The following is an 11,559-nucleotide window of genomic DNA, read 5'->3' as shown; positions in this document are numbered from 1 at the left end:
GCTTAAACTCTCCCGAATGCGAGACCTATTGCATTGCAAATGCTTGTTACAACAGCAGCAGACACTAGCTCCAACCTGTGTACCAATAGTGTGGAGCATTCCTCTTCGATAATATGCGGAAAAAAGCATCTTTCACCAGTCACTTTATCCACTCATTGCTACGAACTGACATTTGGAGTATTCGACAAGAAACACAAAACGCCGGCCTAAACTAGAGCATGCACAGGCGGCAGCAGTAGTACATTTCCACTGATAATGCTTAGCCTGGATTCTAGTTTGTTTCTATTAATCTGCCAGAGGCAACTCTGTTTCTGGACAAACCAGCTTGCGCTCTCCTCCCCCGCCGTTCCCCTCTCCTCCTCTCTCTTTTTCCATCGCTCGCCCCTGTAAAACGAGCTCCACCTCACAGGAATGTGCGGAAGAAAGCGAGAGTAAAACAAGCATGGGCATAGCCAATAGGTCTCGCCTTTCGGACTTTATAAGTGTTTAGTTATCCAGCACAATATCCTTGGTGCCAACAAGATCATGTGTTGCTTGGCTAAACACTTACAAGGTCCCAAAGGCGAGACCTATTGGCTATGCCAATGCTTGTTTTGAGTGAGTGGCTCGTGCAGGTGCTGCGAGTGCTTTTACAGGTGCCCCTGTGACATTGCACCTCTTCAAAATGTATCTTGGGTCTGGTGTAATACTTCTAGCCCCAATTCCCGTCTTCTCGCACCCAATGCATCCTTTAACCCCTTCGATGCGTGTGACGGAGCGGTTTCGTCATGCGCGTCGGTCTCGCTGTGCGCATGACGGAACCGCTCCGTCACGGCCCCGCCCGTGCACGGAACTTTCAGCACGGCGCGGTAATCCACGCCGCGCTGAAGGGGTTAATGTCCCATGTACAGCTGGGGTTGACACTCTTATTACCCCTGCCCTCCGTTGACACTTTACATGTCACAGGTGGTGGTGGTGGACGTGGTGGTGGATGTGGTGGTGGTGGACGTGGTGGTGGTTGTGGATGTGATGGTGGCGGTGGTGGGCGTGGTGGTTGTGGATGTGGTGGACGTGGTGGTGGTGGACGTAGTGGTGGTGGACGTGGTGGTGGTGGACATGGTGGTGGATGTGGTGGTGGACGTGGTGCACATGGTGGTGGTGAATGTGGTGGTGGTGGACATGGTGGTGGTGGACATGGTGGTGGTGGACATGGTGATGGTGGTCGATGTGGTGGATGTGGACATGGTGGTGGACATGGTGCACGTGGTGGTGCACGTGGTGGTGGACGTGGTGGTGGTGGTGGACGTGGTGGTGGACGTGGTGGTGGTGGACGTGGTGGACTTGGTGGAGGTTGACGTGGTGGTGGTGGCGGTGGTGGACGTGGTGGTGGTGGACGTGGGTGTGGTGCTGGTGGTGGACGTGGTGGTGGTTGAGGGGGTGGTGGACGTGGTGGAGGTGGTGGTGTTGGACATGGTGGTAGACATGGTGGTAGACGTGGAGGTGGTGGACGTGGTGGTGGTGGTGGACGTGGTGGTGGACGTGGTGGTGGTGGTGGATGTGGTGGAGGTGGACGTGGTGGAGGCGGTGGTGGACGTGGTGGACATGGGGGTGGTGTTGTCGTTGGACCTGGTGGTGGTGGACATGGTGGATGTGGTGGTAGTGGACGTGGTGGTGGACGTGGGGGTGGTGTTGGGATGTGGTGGTGGTGGGATGTGGTGGTGGTGGACGTGGTGGTGGTGGATGTGGTGGTGGACGTGGTGGTGGTGGTGGTGGACCTGGTGGTGGTGGTGGTGGACCTGGTGGTGGACGTAGTGGTGGACGTGCTGGTGGTGGATGTGGTGGTGGACATCGTGGTGGATGTGGTGGTGGTGGTGGACGTGGTTGTGGTGGCAGATGTGGTGGACATGGTGGTGGATGTGGTGGTGGACGTGGTGGTGGACGACGTGGTGGACGTGGTGGTGGTGGTGGACGACTATTGGGTAGGAGGGTGCTGGCAGAATGCGGAAGGAGAGGAGGATCTCGAAGCAGGCACATGGGAGAGCAGAAAGAGGCCGAATATTAGTAACAAAAAAAAGGGTGGGTAGATAGAACTCGAAACAGATTTAACGGGGTGGTCCCTTCTTATAGCACATGTGAATGTTCCTTAGCACCCCGGTTTTAGTAAACGGGGGACCATGGGGAGATTAATTGATTAATCGCACATGATGATCACTCTGTACAGCCCAGTACTGCATTTAAAATGTAAAGCGCATTAAAGCGCAATGCTCCGTTAATAAAAAAAAAAAACACGTCATGCCTGCAGTGAGAGTGGCTCATGTAATGTAACTGGGTGTCTTGTAAAGGTCTCTACTACTCTTGAGTTCTGTTTGCGCTGTATGAATTTGCTAAACAAACAACCAGCAGACCTTGTAGAGCAAGAGCCTATTATATCCGTTCATGTAGCGCACGCACAGCAATGAGGGCTCTGTACAGCCCAGTACTGCATTTAAAATTTAAAGCGCAAAGCTCCGTTAATAAAAAATGTTGTAAAGCCCATTAAAGAGCAATGCTCCGTTAATAAATAAAAAAACATTACCTGCCTGCAGTGAGAGTGGCTCACAAAGAAAAGAAACAAGCAGTCTCTGCATGGTAACAGGGACCAGACACGCACAGCGTTTACTTTTGCTTAAACGCGTGCATGTTTTGCATTGGGTTGTTTTGCCACTCGTGCACGTTTGGCGTTTACCTTACCGGAGCGAGCAGCGGCAGGGCGATAATTGCTAACAGATGGCACGAGGGAAACGCCAAACGTGCAAGCATGGCAATACAAAGCAATGCAAAACATGCAGGCGTTCAGGCAAAAGTGGTGATCGATTACAAGAGGTCCCCTCCTAAGCAGCGCTTGTGCTCTGCGTAGGCGAGACCTAAAAACCAAGAAAGCTACCAGCAGAACCCTCCGGGGTCAGAGAATCACGGATGCAGCTAATGACAATATCGAACATTAGGTGAATGAAGTGCTGCCACGCCTCGCAGTTTTTCCCCCAAAAAGTTACTATTGCTCGGGATATAGAAAGACGCGAACCCTGGAGAACCCGACTCCGAGCAATAGTAACATTTTGGGGGAAAACTGTGAGGCGTGGCAGCACTTCATGGTAAGGTTTTATTTGTGCTTATGTACCTTCTGCACCCTAGAATGTATCGCCTAAAATTGCCTCCTTCTCACCATCACCCCGGCCCCCATCCACTGCCTGAGTAACTTGGACTGCTCCCAACTCTACCACTTAGGACCTTACAATCCTGGGAGTAGACCCGACTGGGGCTGGTGCCCTAGTGCATTCTGATTCAGGCCAATTGAATGGCTGCTGTACTGCGAGAATGTGGGGGCACAGCAGGTGACTCAAACAAGCACAGAACTTCTGTCCCTGATGTGAGAAGAGAGATGGTGAAAATTAAGCGAGCACCACAGTGTCAGGTTCGCGCTCATCCGACCCTCTTAAAAAAACTGGGCTATGTATTTAAATTAGAAAAAAGTGTTGGGACCTCGGAACAGTCCGCGAAAAAAACGCGTCTGTCTGGGAAAATCCTGGATGTCTGGTCACGCAAGACTGAATGCCAAGATACTAGAAGTCATGCAAAAACATTCATCCCAAAAGGTTTTAGAATGTTGTGTTGCTCACCTAGCCTAACTTCTCTAGTAGTGAGCATGCGCACCTCTTTTTAACACCTGCGCTCATGCTCAACCTAGACAGTACCTGAAAACCGGGACATTTATGCAAATTGGAGAAAAGTGTCGGGACACTTCTCCATAAACCGGGACCCTCCGGGGAAAACCGGGACACATGGTCACCCTAGTCCGTGCGGAAACAGGGCCAGGGAGGAAGGTTCCACACACCTGTCCGCTCCGCTCCGATGAAAGGAGGAGCCGTCAGTGTCCATGTGTGTGGGGGTCGGTGCGGCCGGGGTCTGCACATCCTGCCTTCAACTCCTGGATAGGGTGACCAGAATTTTAAAGCCAAAAACCGGGACATTTCCCAAAAATGGAAAAAGGACTACAATTTTACTTCAACCCAGCGCACAGAATAACAGTGCTCCATAGTAGAGAATTACAGAAGAGGCAGTAAGAACATACATAAAATGCCATTTTTGAAGCCTGTAGCATGCCTGTTAAGTAAATTGCTTTCTTTTAACAGCTGCTAACTATCCCTGCTTTGCAAAACTTAAAAAAATACCTCCTGTAGTGAGCCACCCGGCTTCTACACTACAATGTAACCACTTCAACTCCCTGGGCCGGTGCGCTGACAGGGGAGTATTTAACAAAGGTGACGTCAACGCTCGTGGCTGCCAACCCAGACAGTACTGGAGTGTGGTTGTGCCTTACTGTGCCCGAAGCAGTTATAGGCCCCGTAATACCTAGAACCACTATCCCGAACATAGGGTCCCTGCAACCCACCCCCCCTTCAAATATCACATTGGCGACGAGGCAGACTTATGAGGTGAATCACGGCGTACCGGTGCAGTGGCGTGTCGGAGCCTTGGGGGCTGTGGGTCCTGCAAGCCCAGTGACAGTTACCAGCAGTGGTCGAGTGGCTGCGAAGCCGGCACCGGTGCGGCGGAGCTGCCCACCCCGGAGAGCGGTGAGGTGCGTGCGGTTGTTTTGGCCCTAACGGCTGGGTGTGTGGCCACGTGCACACGACCCCACACATCCAACGTTGGAGACCTCAGGTGGGTGCTGCTGATCAGGGGAGGGCGCACTGACGGTGATCGGGCCCCTGGCCTAGGCCCGAGCGTGGGGCGAAGAGGCTGCGTGCAGGAGCACGTGCAGCCAAGAAGCTGAGGGCAGCATGTGGTGGTGCAGCGCGGGCGTGAAATCGTGCCACTCGAAGTTCGTGGGCCTGCACATAAGGACCCAAGACAAGCTGCCGGTGCCCGGAGAGGGAGCTGTGCATGTGTCGCGCACCGCGGCCACGTGGGGAGGGCAGATGAAAAGAGGAGGCCAGTACTGTGGAGTAGGCCTAATTCATCTGCGCGTGGAGTGAGCTGCTGGATGGCACCAGAACTTTGGGGACCTGCCAATCTCTAGAACCAAGCGAAGGAGACAGAGAATCTCAGAGGGAAAGCAGTGACACCCAGGGGAGCCTGCTAGTGAACGTAGCACACAGGAAGATGTCGAGGCAAGCCGAGGGAGGTGCCCAGGGGCCTGCGGAAAAGAGCTTGTGCACATCATTGAACACCCTGCCCCCATTTAGCCAGCTGGCTGACCGGGCAACAGTCGCGCAGCGGTGGCGCAAATGGATAGGGCAGCTTGAGAACTACTTTATTGCTGCGCGGGAGACAGATGGCGCTGTTAAACATTCCACCATGTTGCACATGGAAGGGGATGAGCTATACGAGCTGTTCCAGGTCCACCCGGACACAGGGGACATGAATGACTACGAGAAGGCCGTGAGGGCAATGGATCGTTATTTGGCCCCGCAGGTCAACCCAGACTTTGAACACTTTAAACTGCGGCAAGCTAAGCTAAAAGAAGAGGAATCAGTGGATATGTTTTTCGCACGTCTGCGCAAATTAGCTAGCTCATGTACTGGAATCGACAAACAACTGGAAATTAGAGCGGAGCTGATCCAAGGGTGCAAGTCGGCTGACCTCCGCAAATTGATCCTGCGGCAGCCGGGGATCTCCTTGGATGATATCCTGGTGCTGGGGAGATCGCATGAGCTGGCAGACGCTAGGGTGGGAGAGATGGAGTTTGTGTTGATGAGGAGATGGGTAGGGCATCATCCGACATATCCTAACACCATCAAGGAAGAAAGGGTTGATGTTATCCGTAAGGGAGCAGGTCGTGGACGTGGGAATGGAAGTGGCAAGTCAGGAAGCAAAGGTTGTAGAAACTGTGGATTGGAGAATCATCCGCTGAGGGGATGTCCAGCGCAAGGCAAACAGTGCCTGAGGTGTAACAAATTCGGCCATTTTGCAAAAGTCTGTATGAGTGCGACCAGGCAAAAGGCGGGAGGAAGCCGATCGAAGAAGCAAGGCTCCAGAAAACACGTGGTACATGCGGCAGAGGCGGTAGACTAGGCTGAAAGTATGTGCAGAAGAATGAATGTCACGGAGGATGATGAAGAGGACGAAGTGTTCATGATATCGTATACGGGAAGAGCAAATACGAAGAAAAGACCACCTCCAATGTGCCAAATCTGCATAGGAGAGAACAATATCATGGCACTCATAGACACGGGGGTGTCAGTCAATATCCTTGATGCTACGCGGTATGACCAATTTGTACCCAAACCTCCACTTCTCAAGACATCTGCACGTATATACACCTATGGAGAAGATACTCCCATTCCCCTCCAAGGGGTGATTGAAGTTGAAGTCACACACGGGTACTCGTCTGCAATGACAAGGTTCCACGTAACCAAGGACAGTGCAGGGACTCTGTTGGGCTGCCACTCGGCTGAAGATCTGGGCTTGGTGATGTCTTCGAAACAGATTCACCAGTCGCACTCAGAGGGAATAATATCGGAGTTTCTGGAACTGTTTAAAGGTGTGGGCTGCTTAAAAGGGGTGACAGTGAAGCTCCACATACACGAGACCGTCAAACCCGTGGCACTTAGACATCTAAGAGTACCATTTCATTTGAGGCTGCTGGTGGAAGCCGAATTAGACCGTCTGGAGAGAGCAGGGGTGACTGAAAAGGTCTCTGGTCCCACCCCGCGGGTATCACCACTGACAATAGCACCAAAGCCGAAACAACCAGGGGCCATTCGCCTATGTGTGGATAGGCGATTAAAATGGAGCGGCATTTGACACCTACCATTGATGAGATAGTGGCCGATATCAACGGTGCCAAAAGGTTCTCTAAAGTGGACCTAAACTCAGGCTATCACCAACTACTGCTGGACGAACTAAGCCGATACATGACCATGTTTTCCACCCATGTGGGGCTGAGGAAGTTTAAGAGACTCAGTTTCGGAGTATCGTCGGCGGCAGGGGTCTTCCAGGATGCCATCAGGGAAGCTCTGTCCGGCCTGGTTGGGATCATAAATGTCAGTGACAATGTTTTAATTTTCTCAAAGTCCCTAGAGGAGCACCATATACGTCTACGAGCGACACTGCAGAGGTTGGTTGAATAGGGGCTGACCTTGCACAAAGAAAAATGCGCTTTCAACACCAACGAGGTTGAGTTCTTTGGTTACAAGTTTAACGCACAGCTTGCAAGTGGACCCCGCGAAAGTGGAAGCCATTCAGGCGGCGGCCACACCTCAGAATCCGACTGAGGTAAGGAGCTTCCTAGGGATGGCGAACTACTGCGGCCGGTTTATACCGCATTTGGCCACAGTGTCAGAACCGCTACGAGCGCTCACAAAAAAGGACGTCAAGTGGCGGTGGTCCAGTGCCGAAGCTCAAGCGTTCATTGTAGGAGAGTAGGGTCTGCTATCCTATGGTCACCCCAAATTTTTGCTTTTTGCTTCACTGGTTTTTGACATATTGAGGCTGTGGGCCTGCCAATCAGACCCCCAGCCTGCTGTTCTCTCTACTAAATTAAAACTATGCACCCTAGGTGCATAACCAATTGAAAGTGGATCACCCTGTCAGCCCCTGTACCAGTGTACACTAGGTACCCAGGGCATTGGTGTACCCAAGGCCTGCCAGGGGCTGAAGCATGTATTATGCCACCCCAGGCTTGGCCTAACAATTTGACACAACTGGCTGATCAGTCAGCTGGGGTAAGTTGGTGTAATCACCACTTGCTTAGGTGTAGTATACCTATACCTAACCTTAAATGGGACACATGGTAACCTACAAGTCACTCCTATGGCAGGCCTTAACAATCCTGAAGGCAGAGTGCTTGGTTCCATGTGAGATGGTGCTCTGGCATGAGCTGAGCCTGTCTGCAGTGGTCGGAACAACTTCCTTCTACTGTTTCCAGATATCGTCATACCATATACTCTTAAGTGCATTATGAACCTCGCGGTTAAATTCTAGCTTTGGTTTGGCTTTATCAAAACATGTCGAGTAAGGTGTCATACGAATTGGAATACTAACCCCTCGCCAATTCTGGCGACGGGGTTAGCATTCCACCCTTCTAGAGGGACACGACATGTACAGTACCTGAAACCCGGGTAAAATCAGACATAGCCTCAGCTCCACAAAATGGATGCTGCCACCACAAACACAAGTCTGCCCTCCTGCTGCTGGGAGTCCTTCCAGCTTGGGAGGTGTGGACAAAGGGTTTCCTGCCAGGGGAGGTGCGTGCACCACCCCAGACAGGATTTTGTGTATTGGTCAGGTAGGGCTTGAAAGAAACCAGACATGCCTGTGGCTCACAAGGAGCCTCGGTGCATAGGCCAGTTCCAACCGGTCCTGGGGCACACCAATCCCGGGCCTGGGGCGAGCTGGACAAAGGATTGGGGGTGTAACCACCCCCCTTCCTGGTCCCACCCATAGGGAGGGACCTAGCAGGTAGTCCGGCCCCTAGAATCCGCTTAAAGGTAGGAGCTGTGTCCTAAGACTTCAGACATCCTGGAATCAACTTAACACTAAGAAGAAGACGGGAACTTCGACGCTCTGCCGCACAGAGGACTGAAGCAAATCTCCCCTGTGGTCAGGGAGTGACCACCTTGCTAACGCAAGCACCATCCAGCGAATCAACGTCTGCTTTGCCGCCGCCTCCCGCCGGAGCCCGAGCCCAGAGACTGACAAGACCTGGACCTCCAGACCTCTCACCGCCCGATCCACAGTCCCTGAAAAGAGGAGACCCGTGGAGGCACCGAGACACGTGGAGCCAGCCATCTTGAAACGACCACGACAAGCTGACAAGTGCAACAACCGAGGCTCCCTCCAAGTTGTGCTTTGGGATCTGAGAAGCCCAACACCCGAGCAGCATCTGCACCAAAGGTGAGCCCTCCAGCATCTCCACGATCTGCGTGGGGCCCTTCTGCATTTTGCCACTCGACGCGCCTAACCGGTTGCTGGCCCGCTGGCTAGTAGCCCTCTTGGCGACGAACTCTACGAAATACACCGCTGGTCTGGTTGCTCCAGACTGGCCCTTGCTCCCCTCCAAAGGAGCAGTCCTTCTGACCTTGCTGGTCAGAACCATCAGCTTATTTCATCTCCTACAACAATTGCTTTTGCCAAGGCTTGTTTGCTTCGATCAAGTCGCCGACACCGCCGACAGCGAGAGCCTGCGTGGGACAGCTCGTGAACCGACTCCTGGACGTCGTCGACCTCCAGGGACCACGTGGCTGCAGAGACAAGCTACACCTTTCTTCCTGTTTGCACCCGACATTGCCTGGTACCCACCTGGTGCCACGCTGGTCACTGGCTAGTGACTGTGAACACTGTCCCCTCTGCTTACAGGTCTTCAACATCTCCGATCCACTCTTGGATCCACTGCATCTCTCCCGGACCGACCGCCTGCAGCATCTTTGTCTTCAAGCTCCACGGAACAGATAGAAGAAACCCGACGCACTTCGAGGCCTATGCACCCGCTTCCTGTGGGTGAGGTAAAGCTGGCACACCTGTGCCCAAGTGTAGTATTACATCTCTAGTGCCTGTGTTCCAAATCTTGAGTTCCTAGTCCATCCGGAAGATCCTCTTTGCAGTAACTTTGTACTTTTTACGCACCCATTGAAACCTATGGGAGCACGCGTGTGACTATTTGCTCTGCACACGCCACTCGTGGCCCTCCTGGTCACTAACTGACGTTAGCTCCTTGTAGGCCCAGCGATTCTAGAGGCCCTAGGCCTTTTCCCTTTTCTGTTCGTGGTACTTATACCACTATTTTAGTATATGGTTTGAGCGGCCACCAGGGCCTATCCATATAAAGTGCAACTTCTGTGTATTCTACTGTAATCTTGTTTGACGATTTGTGCTCCTGTGCTCATAAAGAGACTAGGGGTTACTTTGAGAAATAAATACATATATATTTTGAATATATATCTGTGTGGTGTCCTTTCATTGGTATAAAAGGGGGTTACATTTGGTAAAACAGCTGGCTTAACACGCTTCACGAGTTTAGCCTCAAAGACTGCTTAGCCTACGCTACCACTAGGGCAGCTAGTCCGAAAAGGTTGACTTACAACCACACCATAAGGGTTGCTTGGCATGGTACAAGGTGATCACTTTAACTAGTGAGCATCATATACCATGCCAACTTCTCACATTCATGGAGATCAAGGGGGCACAGTTGCAAAAAGCGATGGTGGCATATTTTGAGCCTAGGAAACCGACCGAGTTAGTTGTCGACGCCAGCCCGGGGGGGCTGGGGGCGGTGCTCCTGCAGAAAGGCCGGAACGATGAGTGGGTGCCGATCACATATGCAAGCCGAGCTCTCACAGCAGTGGAAACAAGGTATGCTCAGATTGAAAGAGAGGCGCTGGCCATCCGATGGGCCTGTCAACATTTCAATATATATCTGTGTAGACATAACTTCAAAGTGGTCACCGACCACAAACAATTGGTGCCCTTGTTTGGAGGCACGGCCAGGAGTGGCCCACCACAAATCGAAAGGTGGGCGGTGCAAGTTCAACACTACAACTTTGAGATTGAGTACCATCCGGGAGCGAGCAATCCTGCGGACTACTTGTCGCAGCACCCGATGGCCCTCTGTCCAGATGCTCCCAGGGAAGTAGATGAGGGCGCTGAGTCGTTTGTCAAGCAACTTGTCACCACTGCATGTCTCAGAGCGCTGTCAGTGGAAGAAATTGCGGTGGCGACAGGAGAAGATGCATGCCTGCTGGCTGTTAAGGAGATGCTTCATAGCCATCAGTGGAAGAGGTTTCTAGAAGGATCGGGGAGACTGACTGAAAAGGAGCAAGAAGCGCGTCTCGGGATGTGGAGATGCCGAGAAGAGCTGAGCGAAAGTGGTGAAGGAGTGATCTTACGGGGGACAAGAATAATGATACCTGCCAAAGTAAGGAAGAGGACGGTGGACCTCACCCATCAGGGCCACCAAGGAATAGAAAAAACAAAAGCACGCATCAGAGCAAAGGTGTGGTTCCCGGGGATCAACCGCATGGTGGAGGAAACTGTAAGAGGATGCCATGCGTGTCTGATAACGGGAATGTATCCTCCGGTTCTGCCAGTGATCACCGAGCCCCCAGCACCATGTCGTGGACCACGATCAGTATGGACTTTGGAAGTTTTCCGGATGGGAGACACACGGTGGTCATGGTGGACAGCTACTTGAAACTTCCAGTGGTGGACTTAGTGAACTCGACGTCTTTTGAGAACCTCAAACCCATTCTGGAGAAGACGTTTGCCTTAATGGGCATGCCAGAGAAAATCCGCACTGATAATGGACCCCCTTTTCAGGGGAAAGAATTTCGAGAGTACATGGCACAATACAACAAACGTCACAGAAAGATAACACCTCAATGGCCTCAAGCCAACGGTGACGTTGTAAGATTTATGAGGGCCATTAATAAAGAGCTGAGGATTGGGGTAGACCAGAGAGAAGACCTGGAAGGATGCCTCCACGGGTTCCTAAGAGCCTATTGCCAGACGCCACACAGCACGACAGGGTGCGCACTAAGTGATCGGGTGATGCAGAGGGCTGTCCGGGACGTGGTGCCTGTGAGCAAGGAGTGGATACCGGGA

This window comes from Triturus cristatus, chromosome 11 (assembly GCF_964204655.1).
Source record: "Triturus cristatus chromosome 11, aTriCri1.1, whole genome shotgun sequence".
NCBI classification, from domain to species: Eukaryota; Metazoa; Chordata; class Amphibia; order Caudata; family Salamandridae; genus Triturus; species Triturus cristatus.
This window is presented reverse-complemented; position numbering follows the sequence as displayed.